Source organism: Macaca thibetana, chromosome 20 (genome assembly GCF_024542745.1).
Source record: "Macaca thibetana thibetana isolate TM-01 chromosome 20, ASM2454274v1, whole genome shotgun sequence".
NCBI classification, from domain to species: Eukaryota; Metazoa; Chordata; class Mammalia; order Primates; family Cercopithecidae; genus Macaca; species Macaca thibetana.
Genome location: NC_065597.1, coordinates 19,740,834 through 19,765,742, shown reverse-complemented (window position 1 = coordinate 19,765,742; position 24,909 = coordinate 19,740,834). Strand labels below are relative to the sequence as shown.

General features: G+C 38.4%; 1 long non-coding RNA gene across 1 annotated transcript in view; it reads right to left on the bottom strand.

The window, feature by feature from the left end:
- Positions 1 to 24,909, bottom strand: part of LOC126943795 (uncharacterized) — a 187,224-nt gene that overhangs the window by 7,882 nt on the left and 154,433 nt on the right. Inside the window, exons 3-6 of the long non-coding RNA XR_007721860.1 lie at positions 16,055 to 16,125; positions 10,703 to 10,923; positions 9,883 to 9,957; positions 221 to 2,846 (exon numbers count right to left, since the gene is read on the bottom strand). This is a non-coding gene — a long non-coding RNA (uncharacterized LOC126943795). The remainder of the gene's footprint in view (positions 1 to 220; positions 2,847 to 9,882; positions 9,958 to 10,702; positions 10,924 to 16,054; positions 16,126 to 24,909) is intronic.

Sequence of the window (24,909 nt, the reverse complement as noted above, 5' to 3'; positions counted from 1 at the left end):
TACGTGACATATTTCTAGACCACAGAATTTCTTGGGGAAAATATAATCTAAAACCAAAACAAAAAGAAACCAAAGGAGTAACCACTTAAAAATTTACCCTGATTTTACAAAATGTCTTCATTTACCTTCATTGATAAAACTAACCAGAATCCCCAGTCTGGACGTGCTTATTAAATATGTATATAAGTATTAATAAACTTGTATTTAAGAACTATCTTACTTTTTGGTAGAATGCACTATTTCCCATACTCCTACATCCTCCTTTTCTGATATGAGAAATGTTTTCCAGAAGCAAAACTGAATGCATATTGTATCATTCACTAAGTTGATATTTGATGCCAATCTCTCTAAACATGTAGACATTGCAGGCAATTAAATTCCTGTAAGATAAGCCATAAGTTATTTGTCATAACCTATGCAATTTAGTTGCCACAATAAGACTCTTAGGGCTAGAAAATTTTGCAAAGAGCTATAGGCTAAAGCATCCAAAAATATGAAAGAAATGTAAAATATTTAACATGCATATTTATATTTGCATATGCATATTTAAAATATACAGTTAGCTGGTCAAGAAGAGAAGCAAGATAGTGCACTGGCTGAGAAAAGCAAGATGTCATCTCAGGAGTATACAGACCTAAGAACAACAAAAGCATGTTTCTAAATATGAAGATTCAGACGAGGGTTCCCCTGCTTCCCCACACTTTGCTGTCATGTTTTAACCAGGCCACAGAAACGTTCCAAAAGCTGGCAACCATTGAAATCATCTTCCATGTGCCAATACTATGTTTACCAAGAAATGAAAAGACATTTGTGCCAATAATAAAGTAAACTCTGGCCAGGTGCAATGGGTTCATGCCTGTAATCCCAGCACTTCAGGAAGCTGAGGTGGGAGGATCTCCTTGAGCCCAGAAGTTTGAGATTAGCCTGGGCAACACAGCAAGAACCTGTATCTACAATTTTTTTTCCGATTAGCTAGGCATGGTGGTACATACCTATAGTTCCAATTATTCTGGAGGCTGAGGCGTGAGGATTGCTTGAGCCTAGGAGATCAGGTCTGCAGTGAGTCATCATTGTGCCACTGCACTCCAGCTGGGCAACTGAACAAGATTCTGTCTCGAAATAAAAATTAACTTGGTTTGGCACAGATTCTTGTGTCAAATTTTCCAAAGAACTATTATCATATCCAAAGGGTATTTTTGGTTCATATTTTAAAGGGTTGTCAGAATACTATTAGCTCTTTTCTACAAAATAGTTCTTTCATGCATTACCTAATAGGAACAAACAAACGGGAGAAAAGGTTATTCTTTCTGTAGAATGCTAATTCTATTAATATTGGGACTATAGAAAAACCATTATATGAAACTAGCTTAGAAATAACTAATGCACAAAAAATTCATTAATGGATGTTAAAACCATTAGGTCAAAGTTGATTTCAGAACAGGGTATTTTTGTGGTTTCAAGATTTCTCACCACAGAGCTTAATAACAAAAGGCACAATGTATCTTTAGTGGAGAAATTTGGTGGACACCACCTTAAAGTGACAAAAGATAGCATTACCATTGTTGGGATAAAATGACAATAGGTGTTTCCTGATATGATCTAAGGACACATCACTTACGTAGTAGTCGGCTAAAAAATGTGTAACTCGCATGGAAACAAGAGGAAAGATTCAGCTAAACTCTGAACAGACCACCACACAACGAATGTCAGTATCATGAAAGACAGAATGTCTGAAGAATTGTCCCATATTAAAGCATGTAAGACATGGCAACTCAATGTAAGATGCGACCCAGGTTGGACCACGGGCTGGAAAAAAAGTTGCCATATAGATAGCATAGAATAATTGTAAAAATTTGAATATGGAAGTATATTGGTAACATCACTGAATAATTTTCTAAATTTGATAATTTCACTGGTTATGCAAAAAACTGCCCGTTGTTTGATAAAACATGTTGAGTTTAGTGAAGAGTCATGGTCTCTACAACTTTCACATATTCAGCAAAAACACCACTGAATAGAGAAAGTAGATATGACACAATGTTAGTGAAGGGAGACGTGGAAATCCAAAAAAGTGCTTATCAAATTTTCTGCAGTTCTATTTTTTTCCAAAATAGAAGTATTAATTAAAACAAGGCCAGGTGTGGTGGCTCACGCCTGCAATGCATTTTGGGAGGTAGAGGCAGGCAGATTACCTGAGGTCAGGAGTTCAAGACCAGCCTGGCCAGCATGGTGAAACCCCATCTCTACTAGAAATACAAAAATTAGCCAGGCATCGCAGAACACGCCTGTAATCCCAGCTACTCAGTAGGCTGAGACAAGAGAATTGCTTGAGGCCAGGAGATGGAGGTTGCAGTAAGCCAAGATCTGGCCAACACAGCAAGACTCTGTGTCAAATAAATTAGTTAATTTCAGTGAGAAAGAAAAGAGAGAAGATCAGTCAAGTACTTAAATGTTGTATTCCATAATCTGCCATGCTGGAAACCTAGAAAGAATAGAAGTTGACACTTAAAAAATAACCACTCCTGGTTATTCTCAAACAGGTTATTTTAACCTCTATTATATCCTCTGACCTGATAAAGCTAAAAGAAAAAAAAATTAAGAATCCCTTATAGATTGTGAGAAGTGCAGGCTTCTGATGGGCAGGACCACAGAGAGAGATGGAGCTTCCTTGCAGAAGCTTTTCATTGCCCAGTAGACAGCTTCCTGGAGGTCAGGAGGCAGCTGCAGCAGCAGAGGCTTCTGGATCTGACTTCTCTGGAATGCAGTTTCCTCATTCAATTCTCCACCAGCAGTGGCAGCAGCTTCTCTCCAGCCTAGGTCTAGGTGCAGCCTCAGTGGTTATTACCCTAGAGCAATAATTCTAAAAGTCAGTGATCGGTCTCACCCTAGACACACTGAGTAAGAAACTGGTAGCATGACCCAGCAATGTGTGTTTTAACAAGCCTTCCAGGTGATTTAGATGGAAAGTCAAGTTTGTGTACTGTGTCACCTCATAGGGTCAGTATCCAAAAGACTGAAGGATTGGTTTTGGTTTTAGGACCCCCTTTTTCCCAACCCATGGATACCAAATCAGAAAATGTGCAAGTGCCTTACATAAAATGGCATCGTGTTTGCATACGATTTATGCATTTTTCTGTATACTTTAATCTCGAGATTACTTATGGTACTTAATACAATGTAAATGCTATGTAAGTAGTTGTTACACTGTAGGGTTTAGGGAATAATGACAAGGAAATAAAAAGCCTATAATGCAATCAGTACAGACATAACCCAGTGTCCCATAGAAACAGAGGGACACCTGTATGCTGTGTGCTGTTCTTCTAGGACTTGTAAGAAAGGCCCATACCTTCGGATCCCTCCAGTGGATTTGTAAGCTCCAAAATCCTTGCATTAAATTCCATTCTGTTCAAAAATCAGTCAGTCCATCCAATATATTACTATTTTTAGAACAATTGTGTAAAGTAGGATGTTATACTGTATTCATAGTTTAAAAATAATGAATTTGTTAGTGATGTTTGGCTGTTTCCACCCAAATCTCACTTTAAATTTTAAAGATCCCCTTGTGTCAAGGGCAGGGCCCAGGGGGAGATAATTTAATCATGGGGCAGTTTTCCCCATACTGTTCTCATGGTGGTGAGTAAGTCTCATGAGATCTGATGGTTTCATAAATGGAAGTTCCCCTGCACACGCTCTCTTCCCTGCCACCACATAAGATGTGACTTTGCTTCTTTGCATTCTACCACGATTGTGACGCCTCCTCAGCCATTTAACTGTGAGTCAACTAAACCTCTTTCATAAAGACATACCCAAGACTGGGTAACTATTAGCAGCATGAGAACAGACTAATAGCGTACAATTACTATTGTATCTATATAAGAATGAATTTGATCTGTATTCTTACATCTTATAAATTATGTCCCTTATATTTTCTACAGATCAATGAGGGCTGGAGAGTATTTTTAAACCCACTGTGCTTCCCACTTGAATACAGCCCTTCTTAGAATAGTGATAACAGATGTAGGAGGAGGAGGAAGAACAGATCAGGTGCATTCCAGATAAAACATTAGCCCTGGGTTTCTGTAGGCCTTTGTCTGGTGATAACGATATTATCCATTAAAAATCTACCATTAATTTTGGGTGTGGTGGCTCGTGGCTCATGCCTGTAATCCCAGCACCTTGGGAGCAAAGTGGGAGAATCACTTGAGCCCAGGATTTTGGGATCATCTTGGGCAACAGTGAGGCCTTCTCTCTGAAAAAAATTTTTTTTAATTAGCTGGGCATGGTGAAGGTGGAGGCTGCAGTGAGCTGTGATTACATCACTGCCCTTTGGCCTGGGCGAAAGAGACCCTGTCTCAAGAAAACTAGTATTAGAAAATTGGAAAGTAATCAACTACCCTTATCTGTAAATAACTGGGTATTTTTGTCATTACTTCATATTCATAAGAAGGATCTACTGTTCATATAGATTATCAATATAGTGGTAAAAGATCTGGCTATTCTCATTTGATGCTCAATTTTAGAAACTAAAAATTTTCCAAGACTAATGATTTGAAAGTGGGACTGTTGGGGTTTTGCGTTTGTTTAGATGGAGTTTTGCTCTGTTGCCCAGGCTGGAGGGCAATGGCACGATCTCAGCTCACGGCAACCTCTGCTTCCCAGGTTCAAGTGAATCTCCTGCCTCAGCCTCCCGACTAGATGGGATTACAGGCATGTGCCACCATGCCCGGCTAATTTTTTATTTTTAGTGGAGACAGGGTTTCACCATGTTGGTCAGGCTGGTTTTGAATTCCTGACCTCAGATGATCTGCCTGCCTCGGCCTCCCAAAGTGCTGGGATTACAGGCGTGAGCCACTACGCCTGGCGCCTGGTTACTTTTAAAGATTAATTTTTAATTGCTTTTGGTGAATCATTTTTCAATAGCCTTTAAAGTTGTTGCCAAAATAAACTGACACTTAATATGTGTATGAAATAAAAATATAATTTTAAGAGCCCTTGAAAGTGCTCCACTGAAACAAGAAACCAAGAAATCATCACTTTACCTGGGACAAGAGACAAATTCAACTAAATGCAGCATTCCTTTTACACTGAAGACTTTTCTAGAGATGGGATTTTATGTACATTTTAAGCCCTTATATACCCCCCCCCCCAGACTTCCTATCTGTTCAAAAAATGCTAAACTCCTCTTTTAGGCTGGATTTCTATTAGCCACCACACACTGGGGATGGGGGCGCATTAAATATTTTGAGAGTTAACATATTAAGAGAGCTAAAGAGGGGAGATTAAATAAATTACAATGCATTATGAAGGCACATCTAAAACGTTTTCTCATCATTAACGCACTGTGAGAATTGATTTTGATTTACATCTCAGTTTAGTCTATATGATCTCCAGTGAGTGGTCCCAGGAGTCTCTATTTAGTATGGAAGCAAAAGAGACTCTTTCTGTACATTTATGTGAGGAGGTTTTCTAGTTTTGCTCCTGGTTCAATGAAAATGGTAGGAAAGAATATAATAAATCTGAGCACATATGTTCTGACCTTGAATCCAATGACTGCCAGTCTAATGGCAGGCTAAACGCTTAGTACCTAATATCTGCATCTGTGCCTCCCCGGTTAGCTTGTTTTTAATTCTTATGTTGATTAGGTAGAATCACAGTATGATTCCCCTCCTGCAGACTACTCATTTGTATTGAAAATTGTTAATAACATCCTAAAGTCCAATAATATCACAGGGGCCCCCATAGCCTTCATATTCACTTCCGCGTTACTGCACTAACAAGCGGGGATGCGGGAACAGCTGCAGCTCCTGGTGACGCTTATGCAATCAGTGCCGAGTTTCCCAGTGGGCACCTCAAACTATTAAAAAATTGTAACAAATTAGGTGATTCTGATGAGTAGAGGTTAAAGTGTTTGCTTCAATTGTCCTTTCTGCTGGTACACACGGGATGAGGAACGCTGAAATTTCCTCGAGAAGATGAAAACATTCCATTTACATTTATATTTATGTACATACTCAGTAGTTTCCCTCCCAAGCTAACTCAGGGTAAATTTATTGAATAGTATATACAATAGATGTGCCTTTGGGCTTTGGAATCAAATACACTTGAGTTGAATTTTGGCTGCTCTAGTTACTAGCGTGCCTTTAAACAAGTTTCTTTTCACTCTTTGCTTATTTTCTCATCTCAAATATAAATAAGCAGTAATCCTTTTGTGTATTTCATGAGTTGTATTTAATGAGAATGCAGATTAAACTGCTTGTGAACAATAAATAACAGCTACCACTAGAGCTAATTAGGAAAGTGCTTTCTGTGGCAAGAATATGCTGTTTCTTGGATTTCAAGTGAAATACATATATTATGCATTCAAATGCATTAAATATATACTAATACTTTCTAAATTATATCTTTCATTTTGGGATCTTGAGGGGCCAAATTAATGTAGCTCCATGAGTCATTTCAATTATCAAATCAGCAAATCTCGTTTGAAATGTGGTCATACATTTACTTAAATATTTTAGATTGATGGTAATTTTGTCCTATCAATCATGTTCTTTCATTTTTATGGCTTATTTTTGGACTCAAGAGAGTAGTAATTGAAGATTTATGCTTCTGGTGATGGAATAGTTTGCAGCTGACCAAAATGTATGCCAAGAACACTAGAAAAGGAAATATAATAAAAAACACATTTGTGAAGGTATCAGAGCTGTCAAGGCAGTTAGAACTTCTGAAGCCAAGAACCTGGAGAGAAGGAAAGCACATTGGAGATGAGCCCAACATTCCGTATTTTTAGTCAAGACATTTGCAGATTGTTAAACAGCATAAGGGTAGGATGTAGAAAAACTGAGTAGAAAGTAGCCGCTAAGCAGTGTTCGACCGTCTTACAGGAGGTGGATTCGAACATCAGGGCTCAGATTTCTTAAAGTAGCCAGGACTTGAGGAGGCAAACCCAGCAGGGACGGGAAGAGGTGAAAAGTGAACCTAGCTGCTCCAATTTTCATCTCTAAAGCTGTTTGTCAATGGAAAAGGGCCACAGGGTGAGACACTAAGTGAAGATTGGTCTCGATTTCTAAGAAGAAAAATCAGAACTTTGCAGTTTCACAGTTTAGTAAAGTACAAAACTAGAATTTAGGTTCCCTAAGTAGTAAGGCATCCTGTTAAACAACTTGTAAGTACAGTAAGCAGAAAACAGGCCAGGTTTTATAAAAAATCGAAACCCACTCTCAACTCTGCGCAATCTCGGCTCGCATACATGATGTTGTAAATTAACTACATGCAACCATATATATAAATACATATGTATATAATTATATATACTTTTATATATACATATATACACACATATATATATATATATATATATATATACACACACACACATATACGTATGTTTTTTTTTAGACTGGGTGTCACTCTCACTATCTTCATGTCCTGGGCTGAAACCATCCCCTTTCTCAGACTCCCGAGTAGCTGGGACTATAGGCGGGCAGCACCATGTCTCCTTTTTCTTTCTGTAGAGATGGGTTTTTGCCATGTTACGTACACTGTTCTTAAACTCATGAGCTCAAGCAATCCTTGCTTTGGCCTAAGTGCTAGAATCACAGGCATAAGCCACTGTGCCAGCCATTATCTTAAGTGAAACAACTCAGGAACAAAAGTCATATACCTCACTTATAAGTGGGAGCTAAATAATGTGTAGATGTGGACATAGAATTGGGAATAACAGACATTGGTGACCAGGCAGGGCTGGCAGAAGTGGGGAAGTTAAGTTACTTAATGGGTACAACGTACATTATTCACATGATGGATACACTAAGAGCCAAGACTTTACTGCTAGGCAATATGCATGTAACAAATTGCACTTGTACTTTAAATTTACACACACAAAAAAACCCTACCAGTTTCCAGGAAGGAATATGGTATCATTTAGAACCTGGAATTATTTTCATACGAAATGTACATTTAGAAGAGTAAGAAATCGTTTCAAGAAAACAATAGCAACAATAGTAAACAGTCTGCAATCACCATATTTTGTAGTTCACAGAGAAAGTTTAAAACCGATTTATATCAAGAAAATATGGATCAGTGAGAGGAATTCTGCAGAGAACCGGAATCCAAAACACACTTTTCATGATTTTGGAGTAAGCAAAATTTTCTGAAACTAGATGCAAAAAGCAGTAGTCCTACAGGCAAAGTTTGATAGATGGCATTTCAAAAACATTAAAAACATTTGTTTATGAAAAGACACCAAAGAGATTAGAGAGGCAAAGCAGAGTGCAAGAAGTTATTTGCAATACGTAACCAGGACTCATATCCAGAATACATCAACAACTTTTAACAAATCACACTTCCCAAATGAGAGCATCCAAGAAACAGTGGATGACAACAGTGGATACAACTGAAAGGATGGCCACATGTTGGAGAGAATGTGGGAGAAGGTAACTGGTATTCTCCTGGTGAAAGGGAAAATGCTTACTGGTACTTTGGACATTTCTTTGACCATGTATACTAAATATGAATATGTATTCACATTTAGTGTGTGTGTGTGTATGTGTATGTGTGTGTGTATATATATATATTTATTTCATGACCCAGCAATTCAACCACCAGGTATATAATCCAGTTATAATTATATATCTTTTAGTATGTATAAGATTCACAGAAACATTATTTGTAATAGCCCAAGCCCCAGATACCCACCACCTGTAGAATGGACAGATAATTTATATTGTATTTAAGCAATGGAATATACAAAACTAATTTAGCTTCTGCTTCAAGGAACAACTATAATCTCAAATCTAATGAACAGAAGTTTGACACAAAGTATGCTGTGTCATGACGTTTGTAAAAATTTCAAAAACAGAAATAGTCAATTGGTTTAGAAGTCTAGATAATGGCTTTGGCTGTAGTTTTGAGCAGGAAGAGCCAAGGAAGGATTTCTGTGGTCATGGTTAGTCACATGGGTAGGCTTATTTAAATGCATCAGCTTGTACACTTGTGATATGTGCATTTATTTGTCTAACAAAGAACTGAGTCCCTGAGAGTCCCTCAAACTTGCCATTTACAGTTATTTATAACGCATCAAACCAAATCACCAGTTTTTGTAGCTTATCTTTGCACATGAACATTTTCTTTCTATCCAGGGTTTCTCCCTTTCTTAGCTCCCACTAAGTGAAGCCTGCTTTATAATCTTAACTTTCTCAACACAGAACATTGGGAATTTCACCATCTCTTATGTTAGAATAAATTTTTATTGTTATATAAAAGAACTACTTGGCCTGCTGGATGTAATATGAGCTAGATTACGACACTGGTTCTTCCGATTGCCTGAATTATGCCACTCTACTCTGAAGCTTTCTCACAGGCTTTCCTTCATTTGCCAATTTCATTATTAATCTGTCTGCAAAAATCTGGAAGAGTTATATCCAGGTGGGGAAGGATATGAATACAGAGATACCATATTCTCCCCACCACAATTTTAACAAGGACAATGATTTTCCTAAATTTCAACTGTTGCTTATTTTGCTAATTATCAGCAGAGTCAACCTAAGCTAAAAGTTAACATTCGTATTCTACCAGTGTGGTTTTGTTCTTGCTTTTTAAAATGTGTTTATTAGGGTTAACATACCCTTGGTTCTATGCAATAACACTATTTCTCCCCAAAGAGAAGTTAATATGCTCTAGAAAGATGTTACTGTTACTATTTTTTTAAAAAATCCTCCAACAATCTCATCATGCTTTATCTGTTCTTTTACTTTGCAGCTTTATTGATTCTTATTGAAAATTATTACTATCCTCACTATCTGTACTTTCTCTAAAAGTTTTCAGTCAAAAAAATAGCGCCTTAATTGTCAGCAAACAATATTGCAAGACAGAAGCTATTATCACCTTGTCTATCTGTGAATCAATATCCAGGAGGTATTGTAGCTCAAATCAAACGAACTCTGCAGTCTGGTGTTCTGCCTGGGGAAAAAGAGTGAGATGTAGGGAAACAGGTGAGACCAGCCAGTGAGTAGTTCCCTTCAAAAAGCAGTGTGAGTCTAAACGCTGTCAAATCTCTTTTAGTTTTTAAAATCAGAAAAGGGAAGTTCACTTTATAATGACAGCAGACTAGTTTGTGTCTCCAGTAGTACTGGAATAAACTGGACCCCAAGTCCTAAGAAACAAAAATGTCTGAAGATATTAGAGAGCTACCTTTAGAAGGCTATGCATATTTGCAGGGCCAAGATCTGGAAAAAGAAAAGTCAAGGAATGTGATTGATATACTTCGTTCCATCTCCACTCAAGGCAATGCCAGTTCTGAAAGCAGTTGCTAAGGGACTGAGAGGAGTAGAAACGGCTACAGTTCTATGCAACTGGGAGGAGGAAGCAAAGATGGAGTTTATATTCTCCCACAAAGAAAGGACTGGGGAAACCAACCAGGCTTTTCGTTGGGTTCCTGACATCACCTAAAGTTATAAGTGAACCAGAAACTAGTGCTCACCATGTTGAAACATCTCATTTAAAATAGACTCAATTCTCAAAGACATTAAGGCAACCTACTCCTAATTAGATATTTGCTTGAAGCAGAAATAAATCTTGAAGTCTTATATTTAATGTAAATATACAGAAATCAATACAACTTGACATGAAAGACGACTTGACTAAAAAAACAAAAAAAAAAAAAAACAGGTGCAAAAGAAACGCAATGAAAGTATCAGACACGTACCTCGAAAAAGGTGATAATTAGGACTGGCGTGGTAGCTGACACCTGTAATCCCAACACTTTGGAAGGCCGAGGGTGGGGTGAATCACTTGAGGTCAGGAGTTGGAGACCAGCCTGGCCGACGTGGTGAAACTCTTCTAAAAATACAGAAGTTATCCAGGCATGGTGGCAGGCACCCGTGGTGCCAGCTACTCAGAAGGCTGAGGCAGGAGAACGGCTTGAACCTGGGAGGCGGAGACTGCAGTGAGCCGAGATGGCACCACTGTACTCCAGCCTGGATGCCAGAGTGAGACTTCATTTAAAAAAAAAAGATAATTAAAATGTTTATACTATTAAAAAGACAAGATAGGCCAGGCTCGGTGGCTCACACCTGTAATCCCAGTACTCTGGGAGGCCAAGGCGGTGGATCATGAGGTCAGGAGATTGAGACCATTCTGCCTAACATGGCAGAGCTTGCAGTGAGCCAAGATCGAGCCACTGCACTCCAGCCTGGTTGACAAAGCGGGACTAAAAAAAACCAAACAACAAAAAACAACAACAACAAAAAACTTTGGCAAACACTGGAACCTTTAATAAAGTGTAAAATGGGAGTTCTAGAAATAAAACCATATAAAATGAAACTAACTGCCAAATGAATGCATATCATGGCAGTTTAGATAGTTTGAGAGTTTTAGATGGGTAGGTGAGAATCAAATACCATGAATAAAGAGTAGTTTAGAAAGTATGTGTTATGTTACTAGTAATTTAAAAGATAGTGAACATGGGTAAAATTCTGATATAACTGCAGTCCCAGACAAGAGGACAAAGATAAGGGGTAGAAGTCATGTTTGAAAATGTAATAGTAGATAATTTTCCAAAATTAATAAAATACACTAAACCACAAACTTAAGGGCTATAAATATGAAACAGGATAATTACTAAAAACACACACGCCCCTTAACACTGCTTAAAAAATCTTTAATACATTTTTTTTCTGGCTAACTAACTTCATAACAGAAACAAGAATGGCTGGATTTGCAAAATGAAGCAATGAAAGCCAAAACAATTTTTCTCATTTCTCAAAAGTACTAGAAGAAAATAAGTCAATATAAACAGTCAATATAGAATTCTATGTCTGGTAAAAGATTCTTCAGAAAATGGAAGCAAGACATTTTGAAATACAATTTGAAAGCGTATGTCACCACAGACCTTCACTAAAAGGATTAACAGAAAGTGCTCTCAGAAGGAAAATACTAAAAGAGCAGTAAGTGCAACTAAACAGGTAACTGAGTAAAAGCAAGTGATTACTGATTGTATAGACATGACAATGTCTTGTGAAATTTAGAAATTATATTTAACACCAACTGTCCATGAGTTAGGGAGAAAAGTTCCTTAAGGCCCTGGCATTGACTAAGATGGGGCAAAAGTACTAATTTAAATTAGACTTTTAATCCAGAATCCATGCTGCAATCTCTAGAGTAACATCTAAAAAATAAGAAAATAATGTACTATCTTATAAACAGAGGAGGTAAATAATAGTTATTGTCAGTTTCTCTAAAGGAAAGCCTCTGAAGAAAAAGACTTGTGAGCTGATAGTTTTTGTGGGGACATTACCCAGGGAGCAGGGCAATATGGCAGAAATCAAAGCCAGGAAGCAGTTACTACAGGGATGCGCTACTGACTTGGGCTACAAGGATATGTCCTACCAGGACTGTCTGAAAATTTTAGTGAAATAAATGTCACAGCTGTGTACCTAGGGAATGAAGGGGAGGAAGACAGATTCATCCTAATTATTGCTCAAGGGTGGTCTCATGGGCATTAGCTTCCCTCTACCCTTGGGTTTTTGAAGGTATCGCAAAAGTTGCAGTCTCAGGGAAGCTTCTTCTCAGATGGTAGATTGTGCGAGCAAGTTCAAGACAAGGCATCCTGACAGCACCTGCAGAAAGCTATCAACGTCTTCATGAAACTGACACAGGAAGCAGTGGTTAGAGAAAGAAGTGGGGCCAATCACATTTTGAACAAGTATACAAGAAGCTCCATTTAAAAATTTGATGTTGTTCCTGGATATCCACCAAGATTCGCTCTTCAGACCCCAGAGATCCTGTGAGGTCCTCAAATTTCTCTTCAGTAACGCCTTGTTTTACTTAAATGATCGAGTGTGTATCTCTTGTATGTGACTAATAATCCAACTGATGGGAAAGAGAATGCCATGAATATTTACGCATAGTCTTGACTTCAAAGAGCCAAATATTTGAAAGTGTATCTCCAAGAAGTAAGACTCCCTGGGAGAGAGACATTGCTACAGAATGTAGCTCTCTAAGTGATACTTGGATCTTACCTTTAAATGAGTTGCAGATTTTTAAGTACTTTGAAAACTGTAAGAGTCATCCAGTGAAATCAATGTTTCTGAACAGAGAGCTGTTTGAGCTCAGATATTAAGATACCATGTTCTAGATATGGAAAGCAAGATACAGTCAAGTGTTGATAAAAGATACTTCATCCTACAGAAATATAGAGGCTCCCACTAGAATGTATCTAGGATTACACCTTATATCTAAAGAAAAAATGTTGTATGAAACTTTTATAAGGAAAAAAAACATGCTTGAGTCAGGGCGGAAGCAATATGTTAAAAATAAAGACACGAAATTATATATGCTTAATTTGCTTTTCCCGTTTGCATCAATTATCACTAACCTTTGAAATGTAAAGATAGAAATATTTAAGTGAAACAAAGCATAGGAGGATGTGATAAGACGTACCCGATAATAAGTTTCCAAATTCATAAAAATAGATAAAAAAAACTAGTAAAGTTGTGTTTATGGTAATTTAGGAAACAAAGTTTAGGCAGAGTTTCCCAAAATGACAGTTCACCCAGAGACCACAAATAAGATGGAAAGTTAGAAAATTCAGGGAGCGATATGGTTTGGATTTTTGTCCCCACCCAAATCTCACATCAAGTTGGAGAAGGAGCTTGGGTAGGAGGTGACTGGATCATAAGGGCCAATTTCCCCCTTGCTTTTCTCATGAAATTGAGTTCTCACAAGATCTGATGGTCTAAGCGTCTGTGGCACCTCCCCACTGCCATGTGAAGGCGGCCTTTGCTTTTGCTTCCCCCTTCAGCTTCTGCCATGATTCTAAGTTTCCTGAGCCCTCCCAGTCATGTTTCCTGTTAATCCTGTGGAACTGTGAATCAATTCAGCCTCTTCATAAATTACTCAGTCTCGGGTAGTTCCTTACAGCAGTGTGATAATAAAATACAGGAAGAAACTGGAAGAGCTGGCAACATTTAGGTTGCAGTGTAGAAAACTAGAGATGAGGAACAAACAAACGGGGTGGGGTCTGTAAATACATACGAGATTGCCACATGCAGGAAGAAGTGCTCACATTTTAACTGTGTGACAAATCCTCCTCTAGATTTCTAGAAATCATTATATATATATATATATATATGACCGAGAAACTAGATAAAAAGTAGAACGTGCATTTCTCACACATTTTCAGGTTACATGTCTTTTACCTAAAGGTTGGCTTCTCATTGCCAACACAACGATGCTCTAACAATCTGCCACAATTCTCCCATCATTGATGCTGGCAAGCAATGCATGTGCATGTGTGATCTGAGGTCACGCTTGAAGAATGGAAATGCTTATTTGCCTTCATGTAATAGCCATAAACCACACCCCATCCTGATTATAACTCCAGAATGAGTGTACCCATTTGAAATATATGTAAAATATCTATAGTTGATACTCTCACCTCTTTTGACCATTTAATGCTATGGAGAGGAGACAACAGTTATTGATACGTGGGTTCAGAGTTTCAGGTTGGATGACAAAATTCAAGATGGACAGTGGTGATTGTTGCACAACCACATGGCTACAATCAATGTCACTAAACTGTACACTTTAAAAAGGTTAAATTTTGTTATGTATGTTTTACCACAATTTCTCTCATACTTGAGATGCACTGTCATACTCTAAGCACCTCTGAATCTTAGAGATACAAGGAGGCAGTTCAAAGACAAAAGGAGAATTCCAGGGAAAGAATCCAATCTCTTCAACTGGGCCCCATGTGGGTTTTCTCACCCACATTGTTATACTGTGTCATATGTACTGTGCTGGATTTTTTCCTACAGTATTCCAGTCATGGCTTTCGAACCATGCCACATGACAATTTAACTGAACTGCATGCAGAGGCCACTGTGGAAATTTCTCAATGGATGGTTTGGTTTAATTACACAGAGAATTGAGTATATGGCAAAGGGCCAATTCTGCTCTTTTGATTATTCAAAGGACACTTCGCTGAGACTGTCATTTCTACAGCTCAGACTTGAACTGTTTGGGCAACTGGAAATAGGTTTGACCTCTAAATGGCAGATTTTAGAACCAGTTTAGCCTATTGTTTCAGAAATTTAAAGAGTACATAAACTAGATAGAGTATCTTTTAACTAATTTCTTACATATGTTTATTTAATCCCATACTAGCCCTTTAAGAGATAATTACTTCCACTCTTATCATAGAAAATTAATGTCTGCATCAATTATGGGAATTTTCCACAAAAAAGAATTGCTTTCTTCAGGTATAGAAGGCAGTGAAGCAGGTGTCAGTCTTGGAGCCAGGCTGCCTCCACTGGAATCCATGGTCTGTTTATCAGCTGTGTGACCTCAGCAAAATTAGATGAATTCTGGATGTCTCAGTTTCCTCGTACTTCAAAAATGGGGATAACAGCATACCTTTTGCTAAAACTGAAGTAAAATCCTATGTGTAAAATGCTTAGAATCATCAATTTCACTTCTAGGTATATTCCTGAAGAATTACAATTAAAGGCTCAGATATTTGTATACCCATGTTCATAGCAGCATTATTCACAATAGCCAAAATGCAGAGACCACCCCATGTTAATCAATGAATAAACGAAATGTATGTACAAACAATGGAGTTATTATTCAGCCTTAAGGAGAAAGAAAATTCTGACATATACTCTAACATGAATAAACCTTAAGGACATTATGCTAAGTAAAATATTATTCTACTTTATGAGCTATCTATAATAGTCAGATTCATAGAGACAAACTAGAATAGCGATTGCCAGGGGCTGTGGCGAGGACAGTTATTGATACGTGGGTACAGAGTTTCTGCTTGGATGAGAAAGTTCTGAAGATGGATGGGTGGCGATGGATGTGACTAATCAATATCACTAAACTACAGTTGAAAATTGTTACAATGGTAAACTTTATACGTATTTCGCAATCTTGAAAATGCTTAAAATAATGCTGGGAAGAGCGGTTCTCAAATCTGGTGACTAGATCAGCAGCATCAACATCATCCGGGACTTGTTAGAAAGAAAACTCTTGAGCTTCACCACCACAGACCTACCAAGTCACAGGCCTCAAGTATGATGCTTGGCAAGAGAGTTTTAACAGTCCCTCCCGGTGATTCTGAAGCACCTGCAAGTTAAAGTTTATAAGAGGAGATAAGTAGCTGACAAAGATTAGCTGCAGTAACATCACTTATCTTTTTAGATGTTCTTTAGGCCCTTTGGGTTCGTTTTCCAGGGAACATGTTTACTTAAATTCCTCATTTGCTTTCTTTTCAAATACCTACCTTATCTTTTATAGCCAACATGTATAACAGGAGATATTTGGAGATAAAAGGACAGCAAGTTATTTGCAAAATAAGGTATATCTCCAAGGCTTACCTTTTAAAAAATATTGCTCATATTTGAGGTTTACAACATGGTGCTTTATTGGATACATATACATGTATACATACAGGGGGGACAATGGCTAACTATAATGAAGCGATTAACATACCTGTCGCCTCACACTGTGTGTGATAAGAGCAGCTAAAATCTACTTAACAAAAATCTGCAATACAAATTAGATGAAATTTGAAATCAAACATTAATGAAAAAAATTGAAGATGTAAATGAAAGTATATTCCATGTTCATGGAAGAGAATATTGTAAACATGTCCATTCGCCCCAGAGCAATATACAGCTTTAACACAAACTATCAAAACTCCAACTGGATTCTTCACAAGAGAAAACAATCCTAAGATTTGTATGAAACCACAAAAATCTCCGAGTATCTGAGGCAATACTGAGAAAGCAAAACAAGTTAGGCACATCATACTTCCTGATTTACAATTATATTGAGGTTTGATAGTAATCAAAATCATATGGTATTGGCATAAATACACAAAAATTGATCAATGGAACAGAATAGAAGGCCCAGAAATAAATTCAAACTTACACAACCAACTAGTTTTTGGAAGGGCAACCTACAGACTGAGAAGTTGCAAATCACATCCGATATCCTTATCCAAAATTTATGAAGAACTCCTATAAAATAACAGAAAAACAACCCAATCAACAAATGGGCAAAGACTACTTACAACAGCAAAGTCATAGAACCAACCTAAGTATCCATCAACAGTTGATTGGATAAAGAATATGTGGTATATATACATCATGAAATATTGTGGCCATAAAAAAAAGTACGAAGTCATGCCCTTTGCAGCAACATGGATGGAGATGGAGGTCATTATCCTAAGTGAACACCAACCCCAGAAGAATCAAAATATCACATCAAGTGGGAGCTAAACAAGTGGTATACATAAAGAATACAGTATGAGGACTTAAAGGTATTGAATGAGGGTTGAACACTTACCAACTGGGTACAGTATTCAACATTTGTGTGATGGGTACACTAGAAACCCAATCCCTACCATTATGCAAGTAATACCCATGTAATAAAGCATGTGTACCCCTTAAATCTAAAATTTTTAAAAATGTAACAAAGGACCCGACAGACATTTCTCCAAAGAGGTTAAAAGGGCCAACACATATGAAGATGTGTTCGACATTAATCACAAGTGCAAATTAAAACTACTATGAGATACTACTTCACACTCTTAAGGATGGCTATTATCAAAAAGAAAGTAAGTATTGGCAAGGATGTGGAGGAAAAAAGGTCACATATATACTGTTGGTGGAAATTTAGATTGGTACAACCATTATGGAAAACAGTATTGAGATCCCTAAAGAAATTTAAAAACAAAACTACCATGTGACCCAATAATCCATCTTCTGAGTAATACCCAAAGGAGATAAAAATCACAGCCTCAAAGATACCTGTACTCTCATGTTCATCACAGCACTATTCACAATAGCCAAGACATAAAAACAACCTAAATGTCCCTCAATTGACAAATTAATAAAATGAGATATACATAATGGGTTATTCAGCCTTAAAAACGGAGGAAACCCTGCCATCTGTTACAACACGAATAGATTTGGAGGACCTTATGCTAAATGAAATAAGCCAGACACGGAAAGAGGAATATTGCATAATCTTATTTACATGTGGAATATATATGTATGTATAGACACAAAACAGAACCCAAGGATTATTTTATGTGTCTGAGTAACAGACCAGAGGCTATTTCCCATAGCAACACATACTCTGCGATTTATAAATTGCAGTATGTAGGAGAGAACTGAAAAAGCCTGTGGAAACTAAAACTTTTTCAAAGAATGCTTTTAATACCCGAAATTGGCAAGTTCCCTCTCATGATAAACAGAGGCTATGGTTATTTAAATGACTGTTTTAAGTATCTGGGGGGCTATTGTAATCCTCATTAAACTTTCATGAACCATAAGGACCTCCTTACTCTTAAAATGAACATGCTGTGAAGAAAGTCATTGCAAAATACCTAGACTGTGACAGACATTAACCTCTTACATCAATAGCATCTACTTTCACCAAACTCCAATAAACCTAGAAATTCTTAACTGGAAGCATTTTTTCTGCTGCAATGAAGTTTGCTTTTGTGAACCTATGAATCTAATCTCTTTCCCTCTTCCGAACAAAATCCTAAACCAGATACATTTTTCTCTCATTTTCACCAGGGTCCCAAATTGAGTAAACTCTTTACTCAAATTCTTGATAGCTAGTGGTTGTTCCCTCAGGAAAGCAAGCACGCAAAAGACGTGACTAACTCTGGTCAAAATATTTTCTGTAGTTGACCTGTGCATGATTTTCTCAGGTAACGCCTCCAGTAACAGATGTTTATAAATGGAATTCTCGACCCAATCTGTGGTTTTGAAAGCTTGTGCATTTTTAGGCCACTTCCAATGATGTGCCTTAAAGTGTGTACCTTAGGGCTCTGGGTTACAATCAGGAGAACTTATTTGAGGCTCTGCTGTGCCATTCACAATCTCATATCCCCCTCAAAGTCAATAGTTCCCCTAGGCCTCAGTTTATGTGTAAGATTAGACTAGAAGCTCTCTAAGATTCTAATTCTAAATGTTCTATGACACTCATCCTAACCCTCCCCCCCTCAAGGAGAAGTTACTCAAGAGGTACAGTACGTTTGTCATAAATGACTAATGACTCAAACCACAAGGAATGGTTCCTGACTCACTGTCAGGTTTTACTATTAGTCACCCCGTAGATGGCAAAATGAGACAAAACTAGAATTCTCCTTCAAGGATAATTTGGCTTTATGAAGGACTGAGTGTTAGGTTTGTAGAAACTTCCAATTGCAGAGCGAGCTGTACACACAGGGACTCCAGACAGGGACCTGCAATGCAGGGAGATGGTGGTGACTCCGATAGTAAGGGCTAAACAATGCAAAACTGCGAGTTCATTTTCCCCCCCACTGCGCCACTTGTTTTTTGAAAGGGTCTCTCCCCTGTTACCCAGGCTGGAGTGCAGTTACACAACCTTGGCTCGCTGCAACCTCTGCCTGCCGAGTTCAAACCATGCTCCTGCCTCAGCCGCCTGTGTGCATGTTTTATAGAGGGTTCCGATTTCAATCCTGCTGTAATCAAAATGGTCAACACAAAAGCAGTTTTCAAAAATATTTTGAAAAATATTTTCTGTAACTTGCTCTGGAGACCAATAGTAACAACTCATGGCATGGAGACAGGAGCCCACAACATGACTATAAATGAACCAGATGACGGTTTCAAGGCAACCGTCTCTTCCAGGTCAAAAGTCATCTTTCCTGTTTAACTCTGGTTCATTGGGAGAAAGGGCCGGTAAAGTTGAAACCCTCCTTTCCTGGCTGTTTCTCTATAGTCTTTCTTTTCTTTCCCCTTACTCTCAAGAGGATTGCTGGGTGAAGAAAAGTCACCAGCAAATCTTAATGATGTGTGTGAAGTCATTCTCTGGTCCCTCTAGTCTCCTCTCTAAAGTGAGTGATCTGGCCTGTTATCCCAGAGCTTTGGGAGGCTGAAGTGGGAAGATCCCTTGAGCTTAGAGTTCAGGGCTGCACCGAGCCATGATCACACCACTACACTTCACCCTGAGTGACAGAGCCACAACATGTGAATGATTTGGTTAAATTTTAGGGGTACCTGCTATGGGGTCAGCCTTAGACTGACTGATCATGCCTCCGACTGAGCAGGAGGGCCAACTGTCTGGCAGTCACTTCTACTTGTTTCTAGTCATTTGCCTCCAGTGAAAAGCTCCCCCCTTCTCTGCAGTCCCCCGTCCTACTGAGGCCTAACTACAGGTCATCAAGCTGTGTGTACAGCTTGGTATTCTCCTGCTCAAAGCACATGGAAACTCCAGGTATTATAACCGACAGTGCCATCTGTGGGGGCGTATTAGTCTGTTTTCATACTGTTATAAAGACTACCTGAGACTGGGTAATTTATAAAGAAAGGAGGTTTAAATTGACTCAACACGGCCAAGGAGGCCTCACACAACTTACAATCATGGCAGAAGGCGAAGGGGAAGCAAGACACATCATACATGGTGGCAGGCAAGAGACAGTGAAGGGAAACTACCACAATTAAACCAGATCTTTTAAGAACTCTCTCGAGAATAGCAAGGGGGAAAATCTACCCTCATGATCCAATCACCTCCCCCCAGGTCTCTCCCCTGACATGTGGGGATGATTTGACATGAGATTTGGGTGGGGACACAGAGCCAAACCCCATCAGGGCATTATTTCAAAAACCTTTCCTAGGACACCATCTTCCCACCTTGCTTTGTATGGCTTTCATGCCATCAGGAAACTGGTATGAAGGTGGTACCCTCATTGGAGGGTTCTGATACAGTTTGTTGCTCACATTCCCCTTTGAGTAAGTCACATGGGCATGGCGTGCACTGGGTCCTCTCTCTAGGTCCAGCTCCTGGCACTGAATCTTGATACGCCACTACCAGTTCCTTGGACTCCTACCTTTTCAACAGCAATCTTTCTCTTTCTGGATGATCGAGCCATCTCATACAACCTGCCCAACCTATAGTATCACTTATGGTGAAATATCATTCTCTGAATCATCCTGGCTTAGGAGGTCTTGAAGTCCAAAAGCAAGGTTTGGAATTTAGCATATCCTCTTATTGCCCGAGTCTATTCATCTGTCAAAGCTATTTCATCACTGAACTTAAAAATTTTAGCTCAAAGACAAAAGCAGAATACTAATGCTGGTTCTTCCTCATCTTTTAACAATCTCAGTTTTTCCTTGATGCAGCAGATGCCTTTGATAACAGGGAAAACATGACACTGATCGGGTGCTTACCATGTGCTATGGCTTTCTTGTAAGCAATTTATATAATTACTCAGTTAATTCTTTCAAACATCCTAGGAGAAAGCTACCATTATTACCCCCATTCTATAGAGGTCACTGAGGCTTAAATGGGTTAGACAGCTTAAGTGCAGTCATCAAGCAAGTGATGGAGCTAGTGTCTTCAGTAAAGAGGGCAATGGCAGCAGCCACCCAAGAGCTAGGATGACTTCATTTTTGTTTCCTATATGTAGTTAGCTAATTACTTAATCATTTAGTATATAGCAAACTATTCTCATCCTTTGGGCTTCACACTTTTAAAGTAGAAAGGGCACCTCCATCTCTTGTATAAGCCAAAGAGGAGCTACTCAGGTTGAAGAAGGAAAGGGTAAGGGGGTGTCTGGGGATGCCTGTGGGTTTAGGATACAGACTGGTCCAGTTTACCTCCTCCAAAGCCACTCTGCTGAGCATAACTCTTATCAGAAATCCATTTGAGTAACCCCTCCCCTGTGGGTGGCCTCCACAAGATCAAAATACCTCCTGACATGTCAAAACCAGATTGCCTGGACTGAGCTGGATCACACAGCATCCAGTTCAGTTTTTGAGTTGTTGGGGTTCTGGTAGTGCATCTTTGAGAAGTGGGTTGTAACTTTGTAATTTCATTCCACTTGACACTCTAGTACTTCCCTCCACTTTTGGAGGCCTGCAGGGATCTTTTGAAGCAGCAGGTGCCAAGTGGAAACAAACACACTGACTTTGTTCCAAGGGCACATTGTTTAGCTGTTATGTTGCCTTGGTTTGCCGTTTTGTAACAGTATGGTGTTTTTCTGTTCACAGTCTAAATCCCCTTTTTCCTTGAGCCATGAATTGTTTAGCTCCTAACAGCTTTTCTGTGTCCAGCTCTGACCCACTCACTTCCTGATAAACCTGACGTTCGAATCGTGAGTGTCGGCTCACACACATTAGAAGACCGCATGCCCTGAGGGCAATGACCGTTTTGGTCCCCAATATATCCCCAGCACTTTGGTACACTGTGAGCCATATAGTAAGCAGTCAACTTGTACTTTTTTGAATTAACTCGTGGCACTAGCTTATGCTTTTAAACAGATGATTTAAATGTCAATACAGTAATTATCCTGAAGAAAGATGTGGTCTTACATGCATAATCTACAAGGAAATCTTGATCATCACGGATTTTGTTTGCCAATCTTCAAAATAGGGGAATTTAGTGATTTGATGAATCACAGAATTAATTGCTTGCTCTGCCCAACTTCAATTACTCACTTTCTTGTCCAGTATGTTAAAGATGTCTTTGGCAGTTTGACACTTTGTTTTACATTTTAAATAGCAGGTCAACTCGACTTCCATTGTAAACCAGGAACCATAATGGTTCAATTTGACAGGGGAAATTTACTTACCTTAGAATACATACCCCAAATATAAGCAAATTCAAAGCAAATTTATAACCTAGAAAAATATTCAAGTTTTCCGTATTTACCAATATAGTTTTCTTTGAAAATAAAGTCATCAACTATCAATGTTTTTAATAACATTAAAATGGCAAATGATATGACAAGCTACTATTTTTAGTTCCTCTGGGAAATCTGGAGACATTCACTCAACTATCACAAAGTACAGCTCCCTTAAAACTAAAACGCACTTTTGTTTTTGTCGTGTTTGTCATTATAGAAGTTTGTGACTTAAGTGCCCTTTTAAAAAAAACACTGATGTGGTTGAGTATTTTTAAATACATCAGTTCAGTATTCAAATGACTTCAAATCCTCAACATGCTAGAGACAAACAATTTCACTGTGAAGCTGTGTTCAATCTGTCTACATCCTAATATTTAGAGGTCTGCCTTTTCACTTGCACTGGATTTCAAAGAATATTATCAAGGAAAATAATAATAAGTATTAAAATACATGAGATGTTTGGACTTTATCTTGTTATCAAGAGTTACCCAAAATAGGAACACTATTCTTTCAGAAAACAATGTCCCTCCTAAAGGCACTATCTACTTGACAATTGTCATAGTGTATTGATTTCTATTTTATATACATCATTTCTCCAACAATATTCACTGTTCTAGTAACAACTAGGTAGATACTATTAGCAATTAAATTCAACTTTCCCACAAACTTACCTGGGCAAAGGGCAAGTGAGAAGCTGAATCGATTCAAAACCACGTTTAGATTTCAGTATCTGGTTGTTCCTTTAGCCATTTTGCTTCTACATACAAATTGTTAATTCACTGTGTAATCATGTCACACGTAAATTGTGCGTTAAATATTTTAACCACTACACTAATTCATCCATTTTGTCACACAGTGGCTGTATTACATGTTACAAATATACTTTGAAAGACACAGCTATTTTCTTTGTGTACCACTAATTCCCTATCACAATTTTTTCCAGTCATTTAAATTACTACCCCTGGGAAAGGCATGATCTTTCATATAAATACCACGAAATTGGAGGGACACCATTGCTCCGCAAAACAAATTTTCATTAAGAAAATAGAGTTGACCAAAAAAAAAAAACAAACAAAAAAAAACAAAACCCACACTGATCTTTCAGCTGGTATCTCTGAAGCTGCAAAGCTTTATTTGCAATTTGCAATGTCTTTTGAAAAGGCCACAATTCATCGAAATGCCACATTCCGAGTTTTCCTTCTGTTGACTTTTAAGTTTTTCGAGTTTCTAAGACATGGGGTTTCAGAGCATTAATGTGGCCACATACACTGGTGGTTTAGGACAGTGACTCTGTCTGGAGGGTGGAGCTCCCTTCTGCCTTCTTTAAGGAGCCCTGAGGAGCAAGTAAAGCAGGTCAGGAGGCACAGCTGAGTTAGGAACACTGACAGAGAACTTAAGTTTCTCTTTTGGCAGCGGTGAGTGCAGCAAGTGTCCATCGCTTCTTGGAAAGTAGCCTGAACAACTCTGGGATTCTCCTTTTTGCATCTGTTTTAGTCGTCATGATGATACTGTGTTTATTAATTTGATTTTTAGATTCAGGGAGTAAATGTGCAGGTCTGTTACATGGACATGTTGTGATGAAGTTTGAGAGATGAATGATCCCGTCACCCAGGTAGTGAGCACAGTAACCAACAAGTAAACTCAGCCATTGCATTTAGTCTAAAAAGGTGGTGAGAAATTAATATACCCGAATACGCGAGTCAGGAGATGGGGTATCTTACTGAAGAGAAGGTAAATGAATCTCAAACTCTAATCATATCCCTGTAAAATTCAGAAAGCAGAGCTGCGTTTAGCATTGCTTTCATTTTTATTTCACGAGCGATTTCCACTAGGACCCATGGATACTATTGTACTACGGACCAGTACTTCCAGGGGATTTATTTGCATGGATGGATTAACAACAACGATTGGTCCGAAATCTCTGAAAGACCCTGCCCATACCAACATCTCTTTCCCACCCACAACTTTCTCTATGTTCTGGTTACAAGCCTTTTCTTACCTACTTCTAAACTCAGTGTTTTAGCACGTGACGTTCCATGAAATTAGAGGACACTTATTTGTCTTAAAATTGGGCCTTAAGTGTTACTTCCTCAATGGAAATGACGTAAACCACAAAGTTACATGCAATCCCATTGTTTGCTGTTGTAGTACCATATATGTGGTAGGCAGAATCATTACACATAGATCAACTATCATTAAGTAACAAAGTTTAATGCCTTCCTCCGTGACAGAATACAAGC